The sequence below is a fragment of the Dipodomys ordii genome, unplaced genomic scaffold (assembly GCF_000151885.1).
Source record: "Dipodomys ordii isolate 6190 unplaced genomic scaffold, Dord_2.0 Scaffold88, whole genome shotgun sequence".
Taxonomy (NCBI): Eukaryota; Metazoa; Chordata; class Mammalia; order Rodentia; family Heteromyidae; genus Dipodomys; species Dipodomys ordii.
Genome location: NW_012267304.1, coordinates 7,332,480 through 7,348,972, shown reverse-complemented (window position 1 = coordinate 7,348,972; position 16,493 = coordinate 7,332,480).

Here is a 16,493-nt window from a genome sequence, read left to right as displayed (position 1 = left end):
TGGTCATATGTATATAGCTTTTGACCTTTCTACTTTTCCCAGACATATACTAGTTATTACAAATAAGGGAAACCATGGGACCTATGTTTCTTATATATACAATGGAATTTTATGCCTCCATCAGAAAGAATGACATTGCCCCATTTGTTAGGAAATGGAAAGACTTGGAAAAAATATATTAAGTGATGGAAGCTAGGCCCAAAGAGACATCTTAACCATTCTAAGCACACATTTCATTGATGTATGTACATTCATATTGCTGTGCAACAGATCTCTGAACCCTATGCCATTTAAGCCAACAACTCCCCATTTATCCCTTCCACAAGCTTCTAGCTTCTGTCTTTCATTCATCTCTTTCTCTCTTCCCTTCCCTTCCCTTCCTTTCCCTTCTCTCCCCTCCAATCCCCTATCCTCCCCTTCCTTCCCTTCTTTCTCTGTACTGAGGTATAAACTCAGGTATTCCTTGAATGATACTCTACCACTGAGACATGCTTCTTACTCTCTTTTGTACTGGTTGTAGAGTCTCACTTTTTTGCTCTGGACAACAGTTCTCTGTGTTATGATCCCTGCTGTAGCTTCATTGACAGGTACACACCCCCACATTCATCTTCCTCCATTGAGATGGAGTCCAACAAAGATTTTTGCCTAATCTGGTTTGGAGCCAAGATTCCTCTGACACTTCAAGTAGATACAGTTGCAGGCATAAGCCAACACCCCTGTCTCTTTCTTTCTTTCTTTTTTCAGTATTTAAGATTGACCATATTACCTTTTGATTTGATTTCTTCAGATACCACATATAAGAGGAATCATACAATAACAGCCTATTTGTGATTGACCATCAACTTAACGTAGCAAAATGATGTCTATTCAGATTCCTTTCCCCCTCTTTGGTGTTGTTTCTTTTTCCCCTGTGGTGCTTGACTCAGGGCCTGAGCATTGCACCCAAGCTTCCTTTGCTCAAGGCTTGAGTTCTACCACTTGAGAAACAGCTCCACTTCCAGCTTTTTGGGGGTCTCATGAGCTTTCCTACCCGGGCTGGCTTCGAAGTGTAATCTTCAAAACTCAGCTTCCTGAGTAGCTAAGATTATTGGCAAGAGCTACTGGTACCTGGCTTAGATTCTATTTTAAGAACTGACATCAGAAAGAATGATACCACTCCATTTGTAAGGAAATGGAAAGACTTGGAAAAAATCATATTAAGTGAAGTATGCCAGACTCTGTTGTCACTGTATTTGATTTTGGTACCCTGATATTGGATATATATTTATTTTGATTAGGGAAGGGAAAGGGAACAACAGAATGGCGAGACAAAGGACAAGGGGTAATCAGTGTAATAGTGATATATACAAAACAATATGTTGGAAATGATCTGTACAACTTGGGTATGTTGGGGGGTGGGAAAGTAGGAGAAAATTGAGGGATGAGGTTAACAAGTTTGATAAGAAATGGAATCCTTATCTTACTTATGTAACTGTAACCCTTTTATACATCACCTTTACAATAAAATCATTTATTTTTTTAAAAAAATCTTATAATGATTCTTCTGCAAGAATACCTGAGAGTTAGAACAAATTTTATTGTGGTAAAATACACATACAAAAATTTATCATTAGTGATGACAAATACATTTCCTACATTATGCAACGATAACCAGTACTTTCAGAACATTTTCCTTACCCTACATAAAAGGTCATTGCTCATTTAACATTCACTCATCCTTCTTCTGTCATCTTTGGCCCTGGACACCACTAACCAGTTTTCTTTCTCTATGGATTTACCAGTTCACACGATTCTATATAAATAAAATCATACAATATGTGACCTTTGATCTCTTGTTTAAACTTAAAATGTTTTCAAAGCTCATACGTTTATAGCATGTGCCAGAACTTCACTTTTAAGGCTGAACTGATTTCTTTGTAGGCACATATGACATTTCACTTGTTTATCAGTAATGGACATTTAGGCTATTAACACATTTTTGATATTGTAACAAGTACTGCTATAAAAAGTTAGATATCAATTTTCATTCAAACACTTTTAAAAATTGCTTACAGCATATATCTAAATTTATAACATTTCATTAAAGGTAATTTTTTCTTGTGCACTTTGTCAGGAAACTATAAATACTTATATCTTTTCACTTTTTTGGTATAAGACACAAATTAGATAGTGAAAAAAGACACAAATTAGAGTATATTAAAGCTATGAATATCAGCACTAATACTTTAAAAATACTGTGTTAGCCTTACAAAATTCCATGAAGCTTCATCTCATAGTATTATCATATAGCATACGTATTCATATCCATCCTTAACAATAAGATATCCTATTTTATTTAAATATGTCACATGGAGATGCCTAGCTTTTCAAAGTATAAGGTGATCAAGTCCTTCCAAGGAAAAATTAATCTCACTTTTCAAATGCATTGAGACAAAAATAGACTACATCACTTCTTTATGTTTTACCTAAAACACTGAATCACAAATCTACATGTTTTCATCACTCACTAGCTATATAATCACAGTTTGTTTAACCCACTTTTATTTTGGCTTCCTCATCCATAAATAGAATCACAGTAACATCTATTTCAATACTATGAAAATAAATGACTTAATGCAAATGATAAGGTTTTTCCAATAATGCCTATTCTAATGCGTCATTAGTTATTATATAATATGTATATAATATCTATTATTATAGAAAATATTTGTTATTATTGATTATTACCATTAACAGTAGTATTAAGAACCATTGGGAACAAAATTGCAAAATCTCACATTCAAAACATACAAATCAATGGAAATATAGCATGTGTTCATAGATTAGAAGAGTTAATATTGTTTATATCTCCATACTACTCAAAGAAATTTACAGTAAAAATAATTCCTACTAAAATCCATTTCTTATATCATATAAAAAGGCATGTCAAATGAATAAAATCCCTGAACCTATAAAGTATGGAGAAGAGAACATAGAGGAAAAGCTCATAGTCATTGGCTTCTGCAATGGTAATCTTCATATGATATAAATAATCAGTCCAAAAAGCAAAACACAAATCAATGAGATAACAAACTAAGAAATAACTGATATTCAACAAGCAAAGGAAATAACTAACAAAGTGAAATGTCATTCTATAGACTATGGAAAATATTTGCAAATCTAGCTGAAACAAATATACCTACCTTAATAGTAGAAAAACAAGGTATATTATTTTTAAATGCGTAAATTATGTATGAAAATAAGAAAAGTAATAGAAGAAATAACTTTGAAGTACTCTCTCTATATATACATGGAAATGTCCACTAAACCTGTTTGTAATTAACATATGCAAATAGAAATAAAAATGGACAAAAGACTGAAATAGAAATTTCTGAAAAAATATATAAAATGGCTAATAGACTTATTAAAAGGTACCAAATCTTATTATATTTTCAAAGAAATCTATTTCATGCTGCTGCCATAACTTCATTTTAAAAAGGAGTATGAATGTGTGGAGGAAAAGAAATACTTATATGTTGATGTTGGGATGTACATTGCTAAAGCCGTTATTGAAAACAGAATTGCCATATTGCCAAGCCCTCAATTCAGAAATCCCTTTTTCTTCACATATATTCAGAACGATGAAATTCTTGTTTACTGACGCATTTTCACAATAGCCAAAATATAGAAATAAAATAAGTAGATGCTGATAGATAAATAGGTACATAACTTGATATAAAAGAAATTTACATATAATATATAAAATGGAACTTTATGGAACTCTAAGCTTGAATTTATTTACCTAATATAGATGAGCTTGGAGGCTATTATGCTAAGTAAAATAAGGGAGATATAGATACATAAACATGATGTCTACACTTATAATGTTTAAAAACATTAAATCTGTAACAGAAATAGCAAGGTTGGTTATCAGAGGCAGTGGAAGAATGAAGGGCAGAGGATGCAAAATAAACAGGTCTAGAAGTCTAATATACAACGTGAAGAATATAGACAATAATATTCTGTTGTATTTTGTGTTTCATGGTAAATGAGCAGAATTTAGCTGCTTTTTATACAAAAAGCAAAAAGTGGATAACTGACTGTGAATTTGATGTTTTTGCTTCACTATAGTAACCTTTACCACATATATATTTATCCTGCTTAGTTTGCTATTCTTTTGTTTGTATAACATAAAACCTGATGCTGGGCACTATGTAAAAAAGAATATCCTGAAATTTTGGAGTATGATATTATAAAGTGGCCCTATTTGCTTGGCCACTAGTGAGAGAACCTTGGTGTGCCACAACAGAGCAGAGACATATATAAGGAACCCACTATATACAGAAGTGGTCATAAGGAGAGACAGCAATCCAGAAGGATTAATGGTCTAGGCTTGCTTCTTTATAGCAACATGCTATAATAAGAACTAACTCACTACACAAGGCCAGAATCAGTCCCTTCTGGAGGTGATGTCTTACTACTTTGTGACCTAAATACCTCATCTTTTTAAGGTTCCATTTTCTCCCAGAATTGTCACACTGAAAGCCACGTTTTAGCACACAAACCTTGAAGTGATGAGTCAAAACCATATCCAAATCATTTCAATCCTTTACCATCAGTTTTATGCAGTATATACAAAATAAAATGTATTAAAAAGACTCAGCTGTATCAGTTAACCCTTCTGTGTCTCCTGCTTCCATTCAATGCCACTCTGAACTTGCTGCTTATAATACACACTCATACATGTGCAAGATCCTATGTTACATTGTGTGACTATGGCTGTCTTAAGTTTTCATCATCCTGTAAGAGTGTACTGCAGTTAGATAGGGAAAAGTAAGCAGCTGCATTTTGGCATATCAGGTGTGCATAGAAGGGATGTATTTGCTTCTTAAACGACCCCATGAAACATTTCCTAAGTTCCTCCTTACATTACTATTCGCTTTTCTCTTGGACTAAAACAGAAGATCACATAGAGGACAACAAAAACCTTCCAAAATGATGAGAAAGATGATTCCCAGAGTGAACATTTGAGAGACTACCTACCAAAACCTTAATTGGGCTGTGAGGTAAGTTGGAATTAAAACATTCTACTATTTTACATCTCTAAGATTTGGTTGATGTGTTCTTTTACAGCAATTAACCTTTAAGACTAACATAATAACCTTCTAATTTGTGTGCTCAATTCTTAAACCATTAAAATTATAGCAACCTCAGCTGAAATGCTCAAATTCAGGTTCATTTCAAACGTGCCAACAGCTTTCAAATTATATTCAAAAAGGCTGGGATGAGGATGAGGCCATCAGGTCAGTTAGGGCTCTAGGTCTAAGAAAACATGCCACTCTTCTTGATTTTGGTACCTTGTGTATTACATATATGTTTATATGAATTGGGAAAGGGAAACAAAATGGTTAGACAAACCGTGAACCAATGCAACAACAATACTCACAAGATAATAAGTTGGAAATGAACTTTACAATTTGGGAGTGAGGGGAATCAAGGGGGAAGGAAAGTGGGAGAAAATGAGGGAGGGAAAAATAGTGTTCAAAATGTACTCAATACCTTACTTATGTAACTGTAACCCCATTTGTATCTTGGTTAAGTCATGGATCACCTCTTGTAGAAGACTAACCTGATTTGAAACTGGTTGTTGATTTTCTTTACATTCCCATAGAACTTATTCACTTCTTCATTTTTCCTATCTTTTAACGTGAAAATCCAGTGTGTTTGCCTTTAAAACAGTGTTTTTTAATACCGTCTGTGCATTAAAATCATCTAGGAACTTTAATAGACCTTACCTAAACTCTGACATACCAATTAAATGACAAAACAAAAATATCAGCATTTTTAAAGCTTTCCATATGAATTTAAAGTGTAGTCAAGGTCAGGAGCCATGTCTTACAGCAGAAGTTGGTAAACTCTGGCAAAAGGCCAAATAGAACATACTATTTATGTAAAAAAATTATATTTTTCCATTTGGTTATATATTATCTATGGCTAATTTCATTTGGTAGTAGCAGTGATGATTAGCCTGTGACAAAGACCACATATCTAGCAAAACCTAAATGATACACTATTTGGATAATTGTAGGAAAACTATTATAGAACTCTGTTGTAGAAAATAATTATACAAGATTGTGAATTATACTCATGTCTATATTTCTTAAACATTTGTAGCACAGCTCTTTGTACATAGTTGTTCAATGAGCAATTTCCCAAAGAATAAATATGAGCAAGATTTTGCTGGGAATGTGGGTTAGTGGTAGAGTGCTTGCCTAGTATGCATGAAGCCTGGTGTTAGATTCCTCAGTACCACATAAACAGAAAAAGCCAGAAGTGGCACTGTGGCTCAAGTGGTAGACTGCAAGTCTTGAGCAAAAGAAGCCCAGGGAGAGTGCCCAGAATCTGAGTTCAAGTCCCAGGACTGGCAAAAAAATAAAACATGAGCAACATGAAGTGTCAGTCTATTTCTCCAGTAATGCTAAAATCAGCCACAATTTCAGAGAATCCCAGGCTCCTTATTAGATATATGAAGACAACCAAAGATCTCATTGGAAACACAAAGCGGAGATGGCTTGCTTTCCTCTGTGATTGATTCTCAGAGTACTATGCCAGCCTTCTCACCACTGCTATCTGACACAGTCCAGTATGAAGGACTGTTATTGCCTTGTAACTCTCCCAAGTCCACCTAGTTTGAAGAAATATTTGAACTGTTTAACCTTTGGAGGTATATCTCTTCCAGATTTTGCACACACCTTGCATCCTGTTTCCCCTCACTGAGTTTTCATACAAGATGTTTTATTGTTTAATTACTTATATCATGGTGGATATTAGTTTTTCTTTGCTGTGAAAAATGTATGAGAAAAATAATGTCAAAGAAGGAAAGGTTTACTTTGGTTCTTTTCAAATTTTTCAGTTCATATTCAACTAGCTCGGTTATTTCTAAGCTATGATATGGCAGAACATCAAAGGAGATAGCATGGAGAGCTGTTCACTTCATGCCAGCTGAAGAGAACAAAGAAATGGACGGGAGTGAGAACAGGATATACTTTACCTTCAACTAGGTCTCACCTCTTCATTTTTACTACTTCTTAATGATGTCATTAAGTTATAAATCCATGAAACGATTAACCTGATGATGGAGTCAAAGTCCTGAATATTGTTACAGTGGCAACCAAGTGTTCAACACATGAGCCTTTGGAGAACACTTCATATCTAGACCATAGCAATGTCTAAAATAGAAGCTTTAGAGTTAGGGAAATTTCAGTGCGAATCCTGTTGGTCGGTCCATGATCTTACTGCTTATCAGCCTTGAACCACTATTTCTGCATCAACAAAACAGGCATAAAAGTTTATCTCTTAAATGTTTTTAAGAGGAAACAAGTAAGATAATGCTTGTAAAATACTGAGCACAGTTTTGGGAAAATAGCAAATTCATAATTAAAGGAGGTATTTTCATCTTCATCACAGCTCTCATCGTCAGAGCACTCCTATACTCTTCTATATTTTGAGACCTTTCAAAGCAGGGGCCATGTCTGATACATTTCTCTATCCCCATCATACCTGGTGCATAGCCCACCTTCAAAGTGCACTATTTGTTTGAACTGTATCCAACTTTCACCCTAAATGTTCTCACATCAGGGATACAAATGTCAAGCTCCACCTTACTCCTGCTTCTACTCTCTATCACTTCCATCCCAATACATCTGGATGTTAATCAAGGCCATATATCAAAAATAGACACTGACATATGTGGTATGTACTAGCCTTGCAACTACCCCAAATTAATTTGTCTACATTCTCCAAATGAGAAGTAACTCTTAAAATCTCCACCTGTGACAAATACATAATATATTTATTTTTCCTGGAGAAAAGAACTGCCACTGGGGTGGTATTTTCAAATTACTTGTTTCAACAAGTCTAAATTGCTAAGACAGTGATTAAATGCAAATCCAGGGAGCATGTAAGAGACCAGACTTTCAGTATTTGACAGGAAAAGAGAATTAAAAAGTCATTCTAAAGCTGGCAACACTGAGCTGAGCTAAGGGACTGCAATGCTAGCATGAGAACAACACAAAGCATTTGGGAAATTGAATAGTTTACATTAAAAAAATGCCACTGTACAGAAGCTCCTAGCATGCCCAGACTTGGCCATTTTTATTGATTTATTTAACATTACCCTCTGGAGGATAAGTGGAATAGGCACCTCCACCAATGAGAGATGGCTGGGAAGTAGCTTCAAAATGCCTTGTCAGTTCAATAGCAGCACTGCAGAATCTGAGACTCTTATTAAAGATCAGGTTTCTGAGTATTCAAGGAAAATAACAAGACTTAGGGAGGGGTAAGTTTATTTTCTTCAGCTGCTGCCTCTTCTTTCTTTGCCCTTTGCCTGGCCACCATCTCAACATCACACGATGATACATTTCCTTTCAAATATGTATTTACTTAAAAATGTATTGTCTTAAGTTCTATGTACTATAAAAAGACTGTTAAAAAGCTTTTATTGGGATAGGGATAAAGGTCAATGGTGGTGAGCTTTTCCTAGAATGCACAAGGTCCTGGGTTCAACACACAGCCTGTAAAAAAACCTACCCAGATTTACCAAAATATAATTTATATTGAAAATCTGCATATATTTAATGTGCATAATGATGACTTACTGAAAATATCACCACCATTATGGCAATAGACATGTCTATCATCTCCAAATTCCTTGTGTATTTTTGTATGAGATCTATCTTCTTTAAAAACTTTGGTGTATACATCACAGACCCTTGGACTTAAATGGAGGTTGAAACTTCATATTGATCTTCACATAGAGATCTGAATTTACCTAGAGGTCATTGGATTCAAATTAAATTAGTGACACACTAAGCATATAATTTTGAGAGTGGAGAAATGAATTCTGGGAGAGCCAATCTTCTTTGACCACTATTTCATCTTTCTTTTCTTATTACGAAATCATGAGGCTCCTTAAAAAATAGCAATGGTTATTAAAAGGCTAGAAATGTAATAAAACTAAGATAACCTATAGGAGAAAATCCATATATATGGACCATTTCCAGGGAATATTGCTAAGTTTCATAACATTGTAGAGTAGTTGGCACTGTGGATAAAAATTGCCAATCAGAATTTAGATAAAAGGAAGTCATAGATGAGGCTGAACACAAAGATTAGATGATTCTATGTGGTAGAGGGGAAAACAGCTGATTTTATAACATGAAATCATGCAATCTTACAGGGTGTTTTATTCTTGTGCATGGTACTTAATGATCTCAAGTTGTCATTGTAAAATTTTTAATGTTGTTTTTGAGTTTGTGTTCCTAATTGAAATCTGATGGGAATATGAAGCATATGCTAGACTCTAATAACCATGACATACATATTTCTTTTTCTCTCATCTTCTCACCTCCCTCACCTGGCTTCTCCCTCACTGTCCCTAAGTGATTACTACCCTCTTCATTCCCATAGGGGTCATAGCACAGGCACATGGAAGGTCAGAATCTCAACTGTGCATTGCAATGATTGGAAAAGGCTATGTCACTCTGAAGTGGCAGCTTCATGGCACCTTTGACAGGTGACTTGCAAAAAACTTTTAATCTTCTTCAGCTCAGTCATCGGACACATTCCACTGTGAAAATATGCTATCCTTTGTGTTTCTACCCATTCACTATTAGTTAGGGTAGCAGGGCTATGGAAAGGGGTGATTGACTATTCTGTTCCCAGATGGAGTGTAGCATTTGTTGGTAGAAGATTACATCATAAGCCAGGATCTCCACGAACTTGTGAAGATTTCACTTATCATTTGTCGTTATGTCCAAGGATGTATGAAATTTAATAGCACAGAAAAAATATACAATGACTAAGACCTCAGTTCTAGATACAGAATCTATGAACCTTCCCTTTTTTCCCAAAGAGGCCAGCAAAAAAACATACATAGTATATGTATTTAAAACTCTGACAGGTGGAAAAAGGGAAATCAATTAGGGCCCTCAGGACTTGAGAAAATATGTGGTGGTGAGTCATTTGTGGTTTTTTTATTTTTTTGCATAGTGTATTAGAAACTGGGGCCAGAGAGTATGCAGATCTGGAAAATAGCCCAGAAATACAATGGGGCATGGATTTAGAAAATGTCCCAACAAAGGACTGAAGAAAAGGTAGCCTAGTAAGACAGGAAACCTTTAGAAAATTACTGATCCAGTCCAGTCAAAGACCGTGTGACTACGGTCACACAGCTACCATTCCAGGAAAGGTAGAATAAGCAATCAATACCTTTACTTTCATCATGTGCTTTACTGCCCACTTCCTGAGGTAGTGTAGGAGATGACTAAATAAAGTAATGAGCTCTCATAGTAGAGATCATGAATTGAGTTTGTGTAATAAGACACTACTCACTACCTGTGGGGAGGCCAAGTGGCATTTATCATCTGACCAATGGTAATAAACTTCTTCCCCAGGTCTTTGCTATCAGTGAAGGTCATATAGGAAGAAGTGATGCAACTGCTCCCTCCTAGCTAGGTGATCTGAGTAGAAGTGTAACAGACCAAACTCCCACCAGTGTGCAGCTGTGAGGAGGTTCCCTTCTTCCTGCAAGGTATCAGAGCATCCAACTCAAAACCTAGATTTTTACCTCACTCTGCCCTATTCCTTACTACTGCAGCAACAGAGGAAGACTCTGAAAACAGGAGGGTTAAATAGACGCCAAGTTCCCTAATATAAAACCCAAAATGTGCAGGATAAAATAAAAAAATTCATTTACTATACCAATAATCTGAAAATTTTCAAACTGAATAGAAAAGATAGAACAACTGACAGTAATGAAAGAGGTATTAGAATTATCCAACAACTCTAAAGCAGCCACAAAATATGTAAGCACAGAGAAGCATGCCTGAAATATAGAAAACCTGGAAATAGCAAAGAAAGTCTCAGCAAAGAAACAGAAGAATAAAAATAATCATATGGGAATTAAGAACAAAAATTATAACCTAATTTAAAAAACACCTTCAAATGGTGCATTTAACTCCAGAATGGAGCAACAAAAGCAAAGCAATGAATTGAAAGAACCTGAACAACAGAGAGAAAATACTTTTAAAAGAGATCAGAGGGGGCTGGGAAGGTGGCTCAGTAGTAGAGCGCTTGCCTTGCATGCAAAAGGCCCTGGGTTCAAAAAAAAAGCCAGAAGTGGCACTGTGGCTCAAGTGGTAGAGCGCTAGCCTTGAGCTGAAGAGCTGAGGGACAGTACCCAGGCCCAGAGTTTAGGCCCCACGACTGGACCGCCCCCCAAAAAAGAGAGAGATCAGACTCTCAAGAGACTGTGAAATTATAACCAAAAAATCGCATAATTGTGCTCTTAGAAAAAGAGCGAAAGCAGTAGAACTGAAAATCTACTAAAAATATGGCTAAAACCTTTCGGAACTTGCCAATCATATTGACATATGCAATCAAGAAAGTAAGCACCCAACACAAATTCAAAAAAACACTCTAAGACATATTATAGTCAAATTGCAAAAAAATGACAGAAAAATTAAAAGCCACGAGACAACACTTAACCTAAAGTGTGTCTGGTGGTGGTGGGAACAATTGAAATGACAGCCGATTTCTCATTAGAAACCATAGAAGCCTGAAAAATGGCACAAGATCTTTTAAATGCTAAAAGAAAAAACTGTCAACCTTAAGTCTGTAAAAAACTTGAGGAATGAAGTAGGAAATAAAAAGTATTATTAGATGAAAATGAATGATTAACAACTTGCTAGTATATCTCTTTTAACAGATAAAGGGAAATTCTTGAAACTGAAAAAATTTAAAATCTTGGAATAGAAGACAGAAGAAAGCCTCTATCATGTTATATAGTAAAAGAATTATTGAGTCTATAGTGAAAGGAGAGAGAGAATGAGAGAAGGGAGTAGGACAGAGAGAGAATAAAGCTTTTTCATTGAACAATACCATCAACTAAGTGTGAAAGGGCTGATAAAATTCATAAGTTTTCATTTCGCATAGCCTATCATAATATGAAGGACCAATATATATTATTATTAGAGGCTGAAAACAGTTGGCAAGACTAAAAACACTTTGCTGTGGCACAAAGTGGTAGAGCACTAGCATTGTGCAAAAGAGCTCAGGGACAGCACCCCAGCCCCTGAGTTCAAGGCCCACAACCAACAACCCCCCCCCACACTTGACAACAATTACTGAGGGCTGATATGAAAGGTAATATTAGGATAAAGGGAAAAATTAAGTATGGACAAAATAATAAATTATGCTATTTACATTGACGTTAAATTTTCTGTCATGCAGGAAAAAATTCCTCATTCTTAATATTCTTAAGAAATTCCTACATAAGTATTTAGGGTTCAACTGAATGATATTTGCAGAGAGAGCAAGAGTGAGAGCCAAGAAAGAAAACCAAAGGAAGGAAGGAAGGAAGGAAAGAAGGAAGGAAGGAAGGAAGGAAGGAAGGAGGGAAGGAAGGAAGGAAGGAGGGAAGGAAGGAAGGAAGGAAGGAAGGAAGGAAAGAAGGGAAGGAGTGGGGTAGGAACAGAGGGAGGAAGAAAGAAAAGAAAGCAAAAAGAGAAGAGAAGAAATAAAAAGAACTTTAACAGAATATTAGAATTTGCTAAACCTAATTAAATGGTTTGGGTGGGTTGAATAATATTCCTCTAAAAAGATGAATCCAGCAACCAAATCCTTACTCCTACTGTTTGTGAATGTGAATTTATTTGGAAAATTGAGTCTTTGTAGATGTGATTAAATTATGAATCTCAAGATGATATCATTCTGCATTTAAGGTAGGTCCTAAATCCAGTGGGTTGTATCCTCATATGAAAAAGGAAAGAATACAGAGCTACAACAACACAGAGACATCAAAAGAGATTGCAATTATGCTGCCTGGAAGGGTAAAGAAAGCAAGTGGAAAATTAAATGTTACTGGTGGGGGGAGAGGGAAGGTGGGAGAGGGAAAGACAATCATGGAAGGAGTGATTTTGATCAAGATGCACTCTCCAACACATTTGTAGATAAAAGTAAAAAATGTTCTTCCTTAAAGGGATTCTGGCTCTACTCCACCTTACCTTTGAAATTCTTTTCTCTAAAACTATGAGAGAATAAACCTCTGTTATTTTGAAGCTGCTTTTGCAGAATCTGCAGGAAAAGAATACAAACATTTATCAGGCTTCCACCATCTTTTCAAGTTTGTTAATGTTACTTGTTTTCTGTTTTCTAAATTACCAGATCCACATTTTCATGTTATATTAGGTCCTAAAAATTATATAGTCAGTAGTGGAATTAAGAGGAATCTTCTTAGCACTCTATTCACTGTGGTTAGTATTGGTTAGTACCGGTCTAAATAAGTGAATGCAAGGGGAATCAGTAGGAAGAAGACCATGGTCTGCAGAGATGAGAACTAGTTAGACTTTTCAGATTTCCTGACAGCCTACATGTTCACAAACAGATCAGATATACTATTGCATGATTTGCTTTATTTCGGTATTGTCTTTTTACCATATTGTAAAAGTTTTAGTCTTAAGAACTAACTTCCACTTCTCTGAACCCCACACACCCCAAAGCATAGTCTTAGGCACAGGGTTACTTAGAATGGTAATAATTACTTTAGTTCTGTGTTGGGTTCAAGGGAGTATAGTGAACATGGGTAACATCCGTTGAATTTTGAGAATCTTCCACTTAGTCCTTCATAGGTACAAAAATGAAACAAAGCACATCTCTGAACTTGAGACCCAAATCTGCCTTTTGGAATAAACAAAAAAGAGCAGAAATCTATCTCCATGTGGGAAAGAGAGAAACTTTAGATTTAGTTTATGTTGTGTTGTGTTTCTGTGTACTTTCCAAGCAAGACTACATCTAAAATAGTCCTAATGGATAAAGTAAGAATTCCTGGGATAAACAGTTTGACAGAATAATATCTTTCTATTTCAAGTTAAATGGCCTTTCTCCTCTAGTTTCTATACTCATTTCTATCATTTGTTACATGATATAAGACCATCTGGAATTTAACTGGCATTCTGCATACATATTTAAATTGTTTGTATTACCTTTCGTTACACTTACTGCCTTTTTAAATATAATGAATACTTCTATAGTACATATTGTGTCAAGAACTATTTTAAAATATGCAAATATTAATATAGTTAGTCTTCGTAACCACCTTATGTAGCATAGAGAGGTTAAGGAAATTGAAAAATGTCATGTAAATAGTGAGACAGATAGTACTGAACTTACTCTGGTTCCAGAATTTTTGCCTTTATAATAACTTTCTTTGGTATTTTACCAGGTCCTTGGAAAAAATATAGGCATTGATGATAGGAAATACTTTGGACCATAACATGACCTCCAATGTTTAATCAATCATTTTACATTTGTTTATTAAATAACTGCAAAAATTTGGGATCATAGATTAAATTTTAGGAAAGTAATTGCTCTACACAAGGTCAGCCTGTATTTGTACAATAAGTGAAATACATACTCATGGAGACTACTCAGAATTTCTCTTGGCATTGAAGTTGAGAACTTGTGCATTAGAATTAGAAGTGAGATAAAATGCAGAAGACTGATTGATGTTCTTGGTCCAATATCATCACTCCAATGTGGAAACTTTGTTGCTGTTACTAAGCAACTAACAATTTTTTTTGCTGTCACTTCCCCAGTAGATAAAAGAAGCTAGGCTAAAAATAGTCCAGTTTTAACAGGGAATATCATTGTATCGGGAGTCTTTGGGTTCCAAAAGAGAGAAATCTCTGCTTAATATGCCTTTCTAAAAGGATATTAGCTCATGTGGCTAAATACCTTCAGTCATATCTGTGTTTAGTGATTCATTAGCATGTCAGTCATCACCACTTTGTTTCTTTATCTCTATCCCTCAGTTCTGTCTTTTTAGATTATATTCACTCTTAATCAAATACGTTTTCTTCCCTTATTCAAAAGATGTTTGTCAGCAACATCCAAAGCCACAGTCATCTATATACCATCCCAGTAGTAAAAAATCAAAAGCCACTTTCCAACATTTCCAAGGAAAATCATAAAATTTCCTCTACTTGAATTAGTTTAATACATGATGTGGGTTTTCAAGAAAGCCAAATTGACCAGAAATAGGATGTGTGTGAGGATTGACTAGACCAGGGACCCAGAGCTTGGTGTTAATGCCATCCAGGCAAGTAGACTGAAGTAGGGAAAGAGATCTTCATATGAAAATAAGAGGCCATTGCCAAAAGTAGGGTGTTTGCTAGGCAGGCAAAGAGTAATGTTTCTCACAACCACAATTTGCCTACTTGTTACTTCATTTCTTTAGAAAGTATGCATGCTAATAAATGAACATGAGAGAAATTAATTTATTTAGGCTACCAAAAGGTTTGAACGGGGGTTGAGGGAAGGGTAAGCCTTTGTAAAACACTACCTAACTCTGTTATTTCTTCAAAATGTGTACAATGATTTCAGAGGAAGTAATAAACAGTAAAAATAAATGGGCCATTTGAAAGGAGAAAGCTAAATATTGGGAAGTCAGGAATTGGCCTGAATGAATAGTTTAGACAAGAAGTAAGGAAACTTTTTCCGTAAACGGTCAGGTAGTAAATCATTTTGGCTTTATGTGCTATACAGATCATAGCATGAAAGCAGATAGATGATAAATGAAAAATGAGTGTGCTTGTGTGCCAATAAAAGCTTATTTCTGAAAGCAAAAGCAGGAGACTGGTTTTTATTTCATAAATGACAGTGCATTGACTCCTGTTGTTGGTGGAAAATAATATACAATGTTGGATTGTAATTTCTGGTGTTATATGTAAATAAATTGAAACTTCATTCTGTTACTTACTAGGTTGGTTTTCACAGACAATCCTCTTAACCATTCTAAAACCTCAGCTTCTTATCTGCATAATAGAAATAATGGATATTTTAAAAGGATATTGAGAAAACTAAAAAACATACTCCAATCAATGGATACAATGCCTTATGTAGTTTAAGTGGTTAATAAAAAAAAACTGCTGTTGTTGCCATCATTATTATTAAGTTGCAAGTTGTGAGTGACTAAGAGAATGTTCTTAAAACACTGAGAGGAAGAAAGTATCAGTCATGTTTAAAGGACATCCTTGAATTAAATATACTCCAAATACATTTCTAGGATAAGGGGCTTTGTGCTATCAATTGCAGCCAGAAATAGTATTATGGCCTTTAAGGAGGGGTCTACAGTGGCTTTTCTATCCAATGTACTGACAGAAAATGATAAGATCAAAAGCTATTAATATCCTTTTCTTAAAAATGTTATAAATTGGGCTGGGAAAATGGTTGAGTGGTAGACCACTTGCCTCGCATGCATAAGGCCCCGGGTTCCATTCCTCAGCACCACATAAGCAGAAAAAGCTGGAAGTGCTGCTGTGGTTCAAGTGGTAGAGCCGCTAGCCTCAAGCTGAAGAGATGAGGGACAGCGCCCAGGCCCAGAGTTCAAGTCCCACAACCGACAAAAAAATGTTACAAATTAAAAAGAAATTTTTATGTTATTCAAGTGTAGTTTG